Raw genomic sequence first — 11815 nt, 5'->3', positions numbered from 1 at the left:
ACTTCGGGGGCAATTTTATTCTCTCCAGCGGCGGGACGTGGGTCATGGCCCCTCACCGCCCTCCTGAGCCAGGAGCGGGAGGAGGAGGAGGAGCACCGTGTCGCAGCACGGGGACGGGATGGCAAAATCTGGGCTTTACATGCAGAGTAGCTCATTTTATTTTCCTAATTCTCTAAAATCATAGTGTTTTCTTCTAGAAGCAACAGCTATGAGGGAAAAAGTACTTCAGACAAATGCTGGGGGGGAGAGCGTTTCCCTGGAACTGGGAGAGAATCAATTCAAGCGGCTGGAAATGCTGAAATGGGTATTTGGGGTGATGGTGGTGGCTGAAGACCTGATTCTCCCCCAAAACCACACAAACTCATTTGTCCATTGCCTGGAAATATTTTTTGGGGTGACTCTGTCCCACGCCGTGAAGAAGATGAGAGCAGCGGGATCGTACAGGGGTGCCTCCTCCCTCCGTTACCCTGAAAGGCTCAAACGGGGACGGCTCTTGTGCCACCGAGAGAAAGAAACGATTCTTCCGGCTGCGCCCTCCTTTGCCGAGAGAGCGCAGGGAGAGAATTTTTATGGCTGAATGATCAGAATAACTCCAAGACTGAAGAAAGCGAAAGGCTTTTGGAGGTGGCACCGGGGGCTGTGTGCCCGCCCGGCTCCTGTCCCAGCGGGTCCCACCAGCCTGGAGCTCCGTCCCGTTGACCTCCCCTGCGAGGCAGCGGGAATGGTGGCGGCTCCGTCTCCCGCTCGGCGCCAGCGGCTTTGCTCGGGGCTGGGGTCCCCAAAAAGGCTTCAATGTCTGTAAAATCCCGGCCCCCAGCTTCCCTCTGCTCCCATGGGACGGGGTGGGGTGGAGGAGGCTGCGGGGCTTTGCCCCCCGGTGCCACGGCTGCACCCCCTCTGCGGGACCCCCAGACCCAGCTCCTCTCCCCAGAGAGTGCCCCGCCAGGCCCTAGCACTGGTTGGGCCCTATAGCGGGGCTGTATGTCGTGTGGGGCTGTACCCCATGCTGGTGCTGTACTCTAGTCGGGGGCTCAGCCACATATTAGGGCCTGTCCCCTATAACTGGGTCGCTATACCCCATACCGGGGCCTGTCCCCTATAGTGGGGCCGTGCCCTATACTGGGGCCTGTGCCCTGTGGTGGGGCTGTATCCCACCCTGAGGACGGTGCCCTATACGGGATCCTGGTCGCTACACTGGTGCTGTAACCCATACCGGGGGCCACATCCTGCAGTGGGACCCGTCCCCTATAGGGGGCTGTACCCCTTTAGGGTACCCTATAGCGGGGCCTGGCTCCTATGGCGGAGTTGTGGCCTATACCGGCGCCTGCGCCGTACAGGGGGCTGCAGGCAAGGCGGGGGCCGTCCCTACAGCGGAGCTGGGCCTCGTACCAAGCCCCCCGGGCCCGGCCGCGCCGCGGTCCCGCCCGCCGGGCAGCAGGGAGTTAAAAGGAGGCCCCGCCGGTAGCTGCCAAGCGCGGCGCTGCCGTAAAGTGCCCGGCGCTGCCGCAAAGCCGCCCTCCCGTCGCTCGCCTCAAGTCTGCTATTCTCGAACGCGCTTTACGCCAACGCCGTTGCGCCACCACCCTCCCGTCGGCTGCGCTTGCGCCGAGCTCCGCCGGGCCTCTCCGCTTCGGAGTTGGTATTCAGGAAGGGCGCTTGCGCCGGCGGCGTGGCGGGGGGCGCATGGGTGCGAGCGGAGCTTACGCTGGCGGCGTAGCGTTGTCGCTGGCTGGCCGCTGCCCGCGGAGTGCTGAGGGGAGGCGAGAGGCGGCGTGAGGAGAGCCGGGCCGGGGGCGCCGCCATGGGGAGGCGGCCGCGGGGCAGCGGCAGCGCGGCCCGCCGCTGAGGGCTCGCGGAGGTAACCGCCGCCGCGGGGCGCCGGGGCCGCGCCGGGGTGCCCTGTTGCTGCGGTTCGCCCCGGCCGGGACCGGGCAGTGCCGGGGAGGGGGGGGGGGCCGGGGCCGGGCCGGGCGGCGCCTCAGGCGGGGGCGGCGGGGGGCCGGGCCCGGGGCGCTGGGGAGGCTGTGGGGGCCGGGCAGGGCCCGGAGGGTAGAAGGGGCCGTGGGGGACACGGGGCAAGGTAGGTGCCGGGGGGAGGCCCAGGCTTGGCCTGGGGGGGCTGAGGGGGCCGGGGGGCTGGTGGGGCTGAGGGGGGGTCGGGTGGGGCCTGGGGGTCTGAAGGGGCTGCAGGGCTCAGGTTGGGGTCGGGTTGGGCTGAGGGCCCAGGGCCACCTCGCTCCGTTTCCTCCTGGCGATGCCTGTTTTGAGGCCCTGGGGAAGGGGTCCAGGTCCACCCGAGATCGCGACCCCTCCCAAGGCCCCTTTGAGGCCGGGTCGGTGGCAGGGATGGGGTCGTGCCTTCCCCGCTTGTGTCCCCCTGGCCTGCACCCTGCCCTGGCCTGCCCGGTGGAGCCGGAGCCTCGCAGGATGTTGGCTCCTTTGTGTGTGGTTTCCCTCTCTCCAGAGGGGTTGGGAAGTGTTTATTTGGGGAGAGGGACTGTGCTGAATCTGGTATTTAAAATAGCTTTCTTTTCTTTAGCAAAGTGGGTGAGGATGAATGTGAGAAACGGGAAAAATACCCTCCCCCTTCTGCCCCCACCAGAGAGGAGCTGACTTTAGCTGTTCCTAAGGCAGCCAAGAAGAGAGGTTTGCGGATGAGAAGCAGCTCTCCTGCGGAGCTGGGCTGCCTGAGGCCTGTGGCTCCTGTTTGGTGGCTGGCAGAGGGGAATTGAGTGAGGCTCTTGGACCTAGGGGAGCAGATGACGTGAAGTTGTGGGGATGTTTGGGAACATGTCTTTTCTTTTGAGGAATGGCTTGTGGTCTGGGCAGCATGGGGGCCTGCCGTGTTAGGTGTGTATCTGAAGTTAAAAAACGAAGTTTGTTAAACCTCTTTCAAGTTGCCATGAAATCAGTCCGTTCTAAACAAGCTAGAGGTAACTGGGACCCGGGTTAAACCATGTGTAGAATCACTGCAGGCATGCGAGTGGCTTGCAGCAGTGTGTTTGGAAGTTGCCTCATTAACTAATCCGTTTGTTTTCCTTTTGTACAACAAGTGGTTGGATATCTGGAAATGAATTCTGAGGAGTGTGTAAGTTCATCTGCCAGCTGGACTGTCCTGTCAGCCTGCCACACGCAGTGTGCCCCCATCTCCCCACTGCCAGCACAGAGGTTTAAAAATTGGGCCTTATATAACAGATTGGAGAAAACGTTTGGTGTTTGCCAGTGCGTCTGAAAAAGAATTGCTGTAAATTAGGGCAGGAGGCCTCCATGGGGATCCTGTGGAGAGGCCTTCTCTGTGGCGGGGTAGGCTTGACTGCTGTGAGGGACTTGCCAAAGATTTGTTGGTTTTGTTTTAATTCGGTGCATTACAGACAGGAACGTTGTTTGGTGATGATTTTATCGCTGCTTAGCACCTTTTGGGCCTCTGGGTGGGTTGTAGTCTTGTGGTGCAGACGAGGATGGTCTAACCCCAATCTGCTGCCTGGCTGGTGGCAGCTTCTCTCAGTTCTGTGATGGTATGCACGCTTGGGGAGCCCCCAGTTTGCCCCGGGGGGGATTGTCTCGTTAGCTTGTAAAGACGACTGCCCTCCTGTGTCAGTCTGCCTCTGGATTTGATCTCCTCCTCGTTAGCTTACAAATCTGTAAGGCCTTATAAATAAGTTCTGTAGTTTCTTTGCGAAAACAGCTGGTTTGCACTTGCATCAAAACGACTGGGGTGCAGTTGGTGGTGGTTTGCAGGGGAGACTGTTTTTCTGTCCGGCAGTTTCTCTGGGCGCACTGAATGGAGCTCTGTGTTGCTGCCCTTGCAGCGTGGTTTGTGTTTGGTTTTCTTGTTGCAGCACTCTTCAGAAGAGCGAGTGGAGAGGAGGAAGTTGGCACTTGCAGTTCAGCAGGTTTCTGGATTCTGCCCTGTGAGTGCTTCTCTCCACTGGTGTCAGTACGTAGAGAGGCTTCGCATCGCCTCTTGTTTTGTATTCTGTTTCCGAGCTCCTGTGCAGCCTGAGTGTTGTCAAAACTGTTAATACGGGAGTGACTCAGCGGATCAATGAGAATGACATGAGGGTTGTGCTCATGGGCAATCAGTATTTTTCCCTCCAGCCCCACTGGGCTGGAAGAGACGATGTCCGAGAGCAACTGCCAATAAACATCTTGACTGGACTCAGGCCTGATTGTGCTCTGTAGCTTTCTCCCCGTGCCCCCCCCTGTGGTTTTCCTAGCTAGGAGGAGCTCTGATGAGCTGTGCTGGAACAGCAATCCTTTGCTTTGGCTGGTCCATCCAGGTATGTGCCTAGCCTCCAGTCTGGGGGCATTACAGCCTGCTAGAAGGACCAGTCCTCGCATGAGGCAGTCTGGGTCGGAAGCTGTTTATCTCTGCTTTTCAGATAGAGGAACTGCAGCACTACAGGCACTAAAGGCTTATCTGAGGTGGTGAGGAAGCCTCGAGTGAGCGGCAAGCCCTGCTGTGCTTTGGCTCCTTCCTGGGGGTGTGCAGGAGAGGTGCAGACCTCAGAGCTGTGGAAGAGTCGCTCTTCCTTTCACTCGGCAGGGCTGGTTAACGTGGGATTTGGTTCCAGCGTGCAGTGGCCTGGTTTGCCTTGCGCTACTCCTGTGACTTCCAGCTGCGTCAGGAGTCAAACCCTCTTCCCTCGTAGTGCTGCTGAGAGGGGAGAGACTTGGGTGCCAACGCAGGAGCTTCCTTCGTGTGCTTACAATGGCTCTTTGCTCAGAGCTTGTGGGAACAGCTCTGCCCACAGCCCTGTAATTGGGCTTTGACTAGGCAGACTTGGCTTGTCTTGGGCGCAGTGAGAAGCTGTGAAACTAAGCCTCCTTCCTCAGGCCCAGCCGTGGCACGGCTTAGGGACTGCTTCAGTCCTGCTGTACCCTGTGAACTGGGAGGGGAAGGAGGGGGAGCAGGTCTCTCAGCAACTTTGGGATTCTGCCGGAGAACAAGTTATCTTCCCATTAGAAAAGCTGTGTGCTTATAAATACTTTTGGGTTTTTATTAGAATGGATGTTTATGCTTCCTGCTGGCAGTCCGTTTCTCCGGTAGGTCCAGCGCAGTAGAGAAGAAGCAGGACTCAGTTGTGAGGAAAGTGTAAAGGTGACTTTCTGCTGGGGCAGCTGAACGCAGAGTATTCGGGCTCTCCGTCTGGCTCCCAGATTCACGCTAGCTGCCCTCCATCTCCTGGGGAATTCTCCTAAATCCCTGCACAGGCTGCAGCCCTGCAGCCCTTCCTGTTGGACAGCCACCCCCCTCTTGCATGTTATGTTGATGCACTATTCCTAATAACTGGCTTAAAAAAAAGGTTATTGCAGAGCATGCATTGAGCTGAGATGTTCCAGGATACCTCCTGCCCTGTCTTTACTACACTATCAGCTGCCGGTGGCTCTCTGGCAGCCACGGTGAAACACGGGTCTGCTCTTTCAAGGCTCGTCTCGACTCAGGGTGCTCAGAGCTGTGATCCCCACTGCTCACGGTTTCCACCAGCCCTGCTGTGATAGGGAGGGAAAGGTGGTACAGCGTGTGCTGGGTGCAAGTGCAGTGTGTGTAAAACCACAAAAAGTCTGTCTGTCTTCCGCTTGCTGCGATGGTAATGTTGCAGCAGATTGGCACACTCGATAAGCGCTGAGGTGATCCTACGCGGTGTAGTTTAGGAAATGGTTCTTCAGGTAAGCTGAAACTTGTAGGTAAGACTTTTCAGGGCATTTTAAAATGCTACATGGAGCAAGATGATTTCTTTCACAGCTCACAGTAAGGAGAGTTTGCTCCTGGAGTAGAGGAATTCAGTTAGTTCTTGAAACTTTAAATTGGCTTCTTTGGTTCCAAAAAGATGATGGACAGAAGTTTACCATGTGTCCAGGAATGTTTCCCAGTGCCCATGAAGTCTGTATTCTTCTGCTGGAAGGTTGGTGGCAGTCTCATTTTCCAAGCAATACCCTGCTGACATCTGCCTTCTCCTACTGCAGTCAGACCTGTGTTGCTTAAAATGTTGCAGCATAAACATTCTCACTTGCAGGAACTAAGGTCTCAACGTCTTGAGGCTAGTTCACCTGTGACAGTAAAACCAAGTGCTCTCATGATCTCGTCTGCTAAAAAGACTTGCACTAAGATGGTGATGTGAGGGAAGCCAGGAGTGCTGTCCTGCGAGGTCCGGAGGAGCTGAGCCTCAGGCCTGGGAAGGGTTCCCTGCACCGCAGGCTGAGATCTCGGCTTCCTCTCCAGTGTCAGACGTTAGGCAGCAGAATGCAGCCCCACCGCTGTCTGGTGGGGACGGTGCTTTGAAATGAGCTGGGAAGTGCTGCATTTTGTTTAGTGTCTGTGGGGCAGAGGTGGCAGTAAGTTGAACGCGAGAGCAGTAGTTGGGATGAGCCAAGACACTGTTGCGGCCAAGTCTCAGAAATAAGGTGCTCGTTGGGCTCTCAGGGTGTTTGAGACACTGAGAGTCTGGAGGAAAGAAGTGTTAATTTTTTTAATCATTCATTTTTACATGTCCACCAACCAAAGAATGTCCTGTAGCTCTTTGTTATTTAATGTTATGTAATGTTTTTTAATGAGGGAGGCCTGGCTTTTGCTTTCCAAATAGTGAATTAGACGGTTGGCAGGTGATGTGCAGGCTTTGTCAGCCTGAGAGGGAAGTTCTTAAGTTAATAAACAGGGGTTAAGGTTGGTCTTGAACTTGGATTTTGTGAAGTTTTCCTTTGGAAGAGCTCTGCAGCCCCGCTGGTCTGCAGCTGAGCAGACCTGCGCAGGAGGGGCGGTGCTGGCAGGGGTTCGTGGGTACCCTGGGAGCATGGCCACGTCCCTGGGGATTCATTCCCCTTCCTGATCTGGAGGCTGGAAAGTCTTGCTAACAGTGGCTCTTGCCTGGGTGCTGGGGGCTGAACGATGGGCTCTGAAAGGTCAGTGGTAATCCGATTTAAAACCAGAGCGGAGGTGTAATGGTTTTGTACTACTCGGAAGCTCCATTCTTACAGACTCCTGTTGTTGACCGATGTTTTCAGGTAGAAAATCTCGCTGCTTTTTGCTTTTGAGATAACACTGAGGTATAAACAACAAAGCAAGAAACCCTTTTTCTTTTCCCTTTTTTTTAGCGTGGACTGTTGGCAGTGATGAAGTTTATACTGTCTGCCTGGTTTTCCCAGCTTGATGCAGGGAGAGGATGGTGCTTTCCAGCACCTTCTGTGCTGTACGTGTGGGCGAGGGGCAGGCTAAGGCTCTCCTGGAATCCCCCCGCCTCCAACTATGCCGATTCCTCTTATCCCGAAGGCGATGCAGGTTTGAGTTGAAGCCTGGCTTTTGTGTTCCCAAGTACAGAAAATATTAAGCACACGACCTCTGGAAGCAGAGGTATGGTCTGTATGTTGGAAGGGACTGCTCGCAGCCGGTAGCTGAGGAGCAGCAGTTGCCTCTGGTGGGTGTGGGGTCAGCGTGCCACGGGACGAGGCACCGGAGGTGTTGGTGCTGACAGGTACAGACTAGTCTCTGCCTTGAGCCTTGGGAATTCCTGCACAAACTTGCTTGCTGGAGCTTGTGGCTCAGTGGGCTTCCGCGGCTGGGGAAGGAACAGGAAGTGCTTGGAGGGATGGAGCTTTAACATTTCCTCCAGGGTAACTTGTAGCTGTTTTTAAACCCATGATATTTTCATAGGGGTGTCTGCCCGATGAGGGGATCCCGAGAAGAGATTGTCAGATTCTCCAGCCTGAAGGAGTAGGTGTTTCGGTGCAGGGAAGGGAGTAAGAGAAGAATTCCAGCGCAGCAGACTGTCACGGCTCTCCATCTCAAGCAATAGCAGGGGATGTTGCCAGGGAGCAGCTCTCCACTGCTCAGGCCCCTCTTCTCCCTCCCAGGCCTGCTGCTTGGAGCAGGGGGAGCCGAGCAAGGCTCTCCTCAGGCTTACCAGGTCCGCAGGCACCAAGTTCAGGAGAGTGAAAGGGAAGCTCAGTTAACACACCATGCTGAATTTAGCTGGATAGAGAATAAACACTGTGAATGTGAGTTATTGTGCGGTATGCTGTTCAGGCACACCTGTGCTGTGTTGCAGTAACCTATCCCTAGCTAAAGCTCTCTGGGTAAATCTGTTGTGGCATTTTGCCGCAGAGAAACAGTGGGCAGACCCCTTGCATTGGAGCAAACTCTGGTTTCAGGTGATTTTTGGCAGGGGCTCCTTTGCCTCGGCTGTGAGGCGCAGACGCAGGCCTGCCTTCAGCAGGAGGTGTGTGAGCAGCATGGTGATGTAGCAGCCCCGTCTGCCGATGGGCTTGGCTCGGCAGCGACGGGGCGTTGCAGGGCTGCTTTGGGGTGAGGTGAGGCCGGCTCTGCAGGGGCTCCGGCCGCTCGGGGCTGGCTGCAGAGTCACGACGGGAGCTCTGCTCCCCTGTTCTGTGTGGAAAATGTCCACAGTGTCCCAGAGCCTGGGTGCAGCCATGCTTCAGGTGTACTGACCTCACTGCATATTTATTTTTTTTTTCTCCTCACCCTTCCCTCTCCCGTTTATTGTGCTGACATCTCTGACTTCTTGGGCTCCTACCTTGCTGAGATATTTTCTTGCAAGAGCTAGCACGTCCGTTAGGGAGCTGGGCTGCCTGCATAGCAGGAACAGCCTAGAGCATCTTCTGCACTGGAGAGATCAGTTTGCCGGGCATGGCTGGATGGAAAGGTGGGCACCTTTGAGAATGGAGGTGGTGCACCCAGAGGGGGGGAGGACAACGTGTGCAAATGCCCTCGCTGCAGTCTGGATGGCACCCACGATTCCCAGCAGGTCTTCTCTAATGTCTGAGTATATAAGCACAGACCTGGAAACAAGACTCAATCCTGTGCACAGCACAGAGGATGCACTGCAGCGGGCTTGGCTCGGTGACAGCAGACACTCGAGGTGTGATAATACACGAGCAGGGGACAGGTCCCGCTGCTGGTTGTGGTCCTGGCAGGGGATGTGCAGAGCCTGAAATCTGACTTCTTCTGGGAGAAGAGTGTAACGCTTGGTGCTTTGCTCCTATTTTTGTTCAGAGCCAGAAATCAAAGTCCAGAGCGGTGCTTCTCCAGCCAGAATCATTTAAAGGCACTTGCTGTTATTTTAGGGCCAATATTTAACTTGTGCCTGTGATGAGGAATGCCTGTTAGACTCTAAATACTTGCCTTAAGGAAGAAGTTTGAGGGAAGAACGTCCACTGCTGGGGGGAAGCAGGGGGGATTTCAGGAAATGAGTTTAAGTCTCCGTATTTACAGGTCTGTGTAAAACAGCCTGTGTTCCCCTTCTGGTGCGGCTCTGGCAGGTACTGAGGCTGCTCTGGCTGAGCCGCAGCGCAGGAGCGGCTGGGAGGAAATGTTTGTGTGCTCCGGCGGCTGGAGCAGGCGGCAGCGCAGGGTGTGTCTGCTCGCACGGCCCCAGTCCTGCGCGCCCGCTGCCAAGGGGGATTTAAAGGCACAGGTTTGGAGCTGCTTTCCAGCTGGGGCTGGTGTGGGCAGCCGGGCTGAAGCGTGCGTAAACTTCCCGATAAAAGCAGCTTATCGGAAAAGAAATGCTCTGCTGCTTTGCCTTTCTCTGCGGTCTTTGGTGGCGAGAGTGCATTAGCTGTGAAATCCTCTGCAGTGGATCCTGCTAATGGCAGGATTTCCCATTCCCTGGACCTGCTCGATGAGGTGCTTGTGGCTTCTCCTGTCCTCTCTCACCTTTCTGTGTGATCCTTCTTGCAGTGTGCCACAAACACCATCGCACGGCCTCTGGTAAGCCTGTGAGGGTGTTTGCCACTGCTGGTCAGTGTTGAGCTTGTCCCACGTTTCTGGGCAGAGAGCGGCTGTGTGGAGCCCGGTGCTGGGATGGTGGTGGTGTACGTCAAAATTCAGGTCAGGTTGTGCTGGCATCTCTGCAGGCTGTATGGGCTGGCTGTGGTGCGTGAGGACATGGTGATGGAGAGGAGCCTGGTCCTCTGTTCCCAGCTCCTTAGGTGGCCTTAGGCAGGTCAGGCAGCCCCTCTCTGCAGGCAGGGCAGGTTCGTAATTCTGGGTCTGGATGTGAAGTCTAGCCTACCTTAGCTACATGGTAACCCTCTGCCCCAACTTCTCGTGCTCTGTGCTCTTGATTGGATGCTTTTGGCCATGCTTGACTATTTTACGCTTAGATACAGAAAGAACATGTTTTCTCTTGAAGCAAAATCAAAGGCACGTGGCTGTTTGCAAGCCAGCCCAAGGGGAAGGCTTTGCCTGGGCTCCTGTGTGCAGAGCTCAGCCCAGCTCTGAAAGGTTGAGAACTTCCTCCTTCCAGTGTAGCAAAGGGCTTGCAGGCAGCCCTCAGCCCCAGCCTGAAGCCATGCTAAGGACAGCGAAGTCCAGCCGGAGCACGGCTCTGGCTTTTAGTAACAGGTTTGGTGCTGGAGAAGCAAAGGCTTTTGTCAGAGCGAGTCGGAGCCCCATCCATCTCAGAGGGTGGCGTGGTGCTGGAGTTCGGAGGGGATCGGGGGCTGTGTAACAAGATGGCAAACTGACTTCCCCCCCCTCATTTGCGTATTCTGCAGGCTCCTGGTACCATCTGTGATGGTGGTGATAACTCAGTGGTGATAACTGAGCTGTGTCCGTTCAACCCAGGGGTTCTGGCAGTGTCCGCACCGCAGCCCAGAGCCCCTCTGTGGTTGCGTTCCCAGTTTGAAAGGCCGTAGAGGGGCTCATGTTCCAAAGCGTGGCTGGCAGCCCCTCTGAGCACGCACCCATGAGGTTGGTTGTGGGTGGGCACCCAACAGCACTGTGCAGCTGTGGGAAGTCTTGGTCCACTTCCATAATGAGTGTTGATGGGTTTAGGCCCACAAATTGACTGCATAATGAATGAGGGAGCCAGGGGAGCTGTGTTCTGTCTGCAGGGACTGGAAGAGGTGACGGGAACTACAAACATGAGTAATTAACTCAAAAAAAGAAAAGGTTTGGGTTTTGGATGGAAGTGTGTGCTAGAGAAGGATGAATGTGTGTTGGCTGGGGTTTCTGGGACAAATCAGAGAAGTGAGAGCCCAGAAATGAGGGAGAAGGGACAGTCGGTTCGTGCAAATAATGTTCCAGGTATTAATAGCAGCAAGATGAAATGAGTCGTCCTGGGGGGGTGTATCCTGCGTGTTCCTTCATGTGGGTGATCCCTCTGACTTTATAAATTAAGCCCTTTCTGTAGGGCCCAGAGAAGCAGGTCTTGAGCAGATAAGGTAAAGGGAGGAACCAGCTTTAGATCTACCTGTTTGAGAGAGTAGTCTTTTGGACTAACACTTTGAAAAGTTTCCTTTCCCAGTCCACAGCAACTCTGTAGCCACCTTTTTGGCTGTAGCCACTCCTGTGGTGGTCCCGTTTCAGTCCTGGCCTTCTGATCCTGTGCAAAATACACACAGGTGGGGAACGAGGGAAGATGAGAAACAACCTTTGGAACGTGCCTTTCTGATGTGGAGGTTGGTGGCAAGCCAGGCTGAGTCCTTAATCCACAAAGCTGTCACAGTTCTTAATAAAGGGTTGTGAGTCTGATCCTCTACGTGAGGAATGGAGGAGTGAAAAGATCCTGAACAGTTTGTGGCGTGACCAGGAATGGGACGTAGGTCTCTGGCCCCTCTGTTCTGAAGCTCATCCCTCCCTGCAAGCCAGCAGACTGGGGTATTTGTCTAGGTCTTAGGAATTTGTCCCGGTTAGTCTCCAGTTAGTTGGGAATTGCCCTTCTCTACCCCTCCTTTTCTCCTCTGACATCACGGAAACTTCGCTTCCCCATCTGTAAAATAAGCAGGTCGCTTCTGTACCTTTGAGAGGTTGCAAGGAAAAATGTGTAATGGATTGAGCTTCTTGGTCTAGTAATGG

The 11815-nt window shown here is 55.3% G+C and overlaps 1 protein-coding gene across 2 annotated transcripts in view; it reads left to right on the top strand.

The window, feature by feature from the left end:
- The first annotated feature begins 1722 nt into the window (after positions 1-1722).
- Positions 1723-11815, top strand: part of CSNK1G2 (casein kinase 1 gamma 2) — a 46057-nt gene continuing 35964 nt past the window's right edge. For both annotated transcript variants that reach the window (XM_050910543.1, XM_050910542.1), the window contains exon 1: positions 1723-1858. The gene's annotated coding sequence lies outside the window, so the exon portion shown is untranslated. The remainder of the gene's footprint in view (positions 1859-11815) is intronic.

Source organism: Gymnogyps californianus, chromosome 24 (genome assembly GCF_018139145.2).
Source record: "Gymnogyps californianus isolate 813 chromosome 24, ASM1813914v2, whole genome shotgun sequence".
NCBI classification, from domain to species: Eukaryota; Metazoa; Chordata; class Aves; order Accipitriformes; family Cathartidae; genus Gymnogyps; species Gymnogyps californianus.
This window is presented reverse-complemented; position numbering and strand designations above follow the sequence as displayed.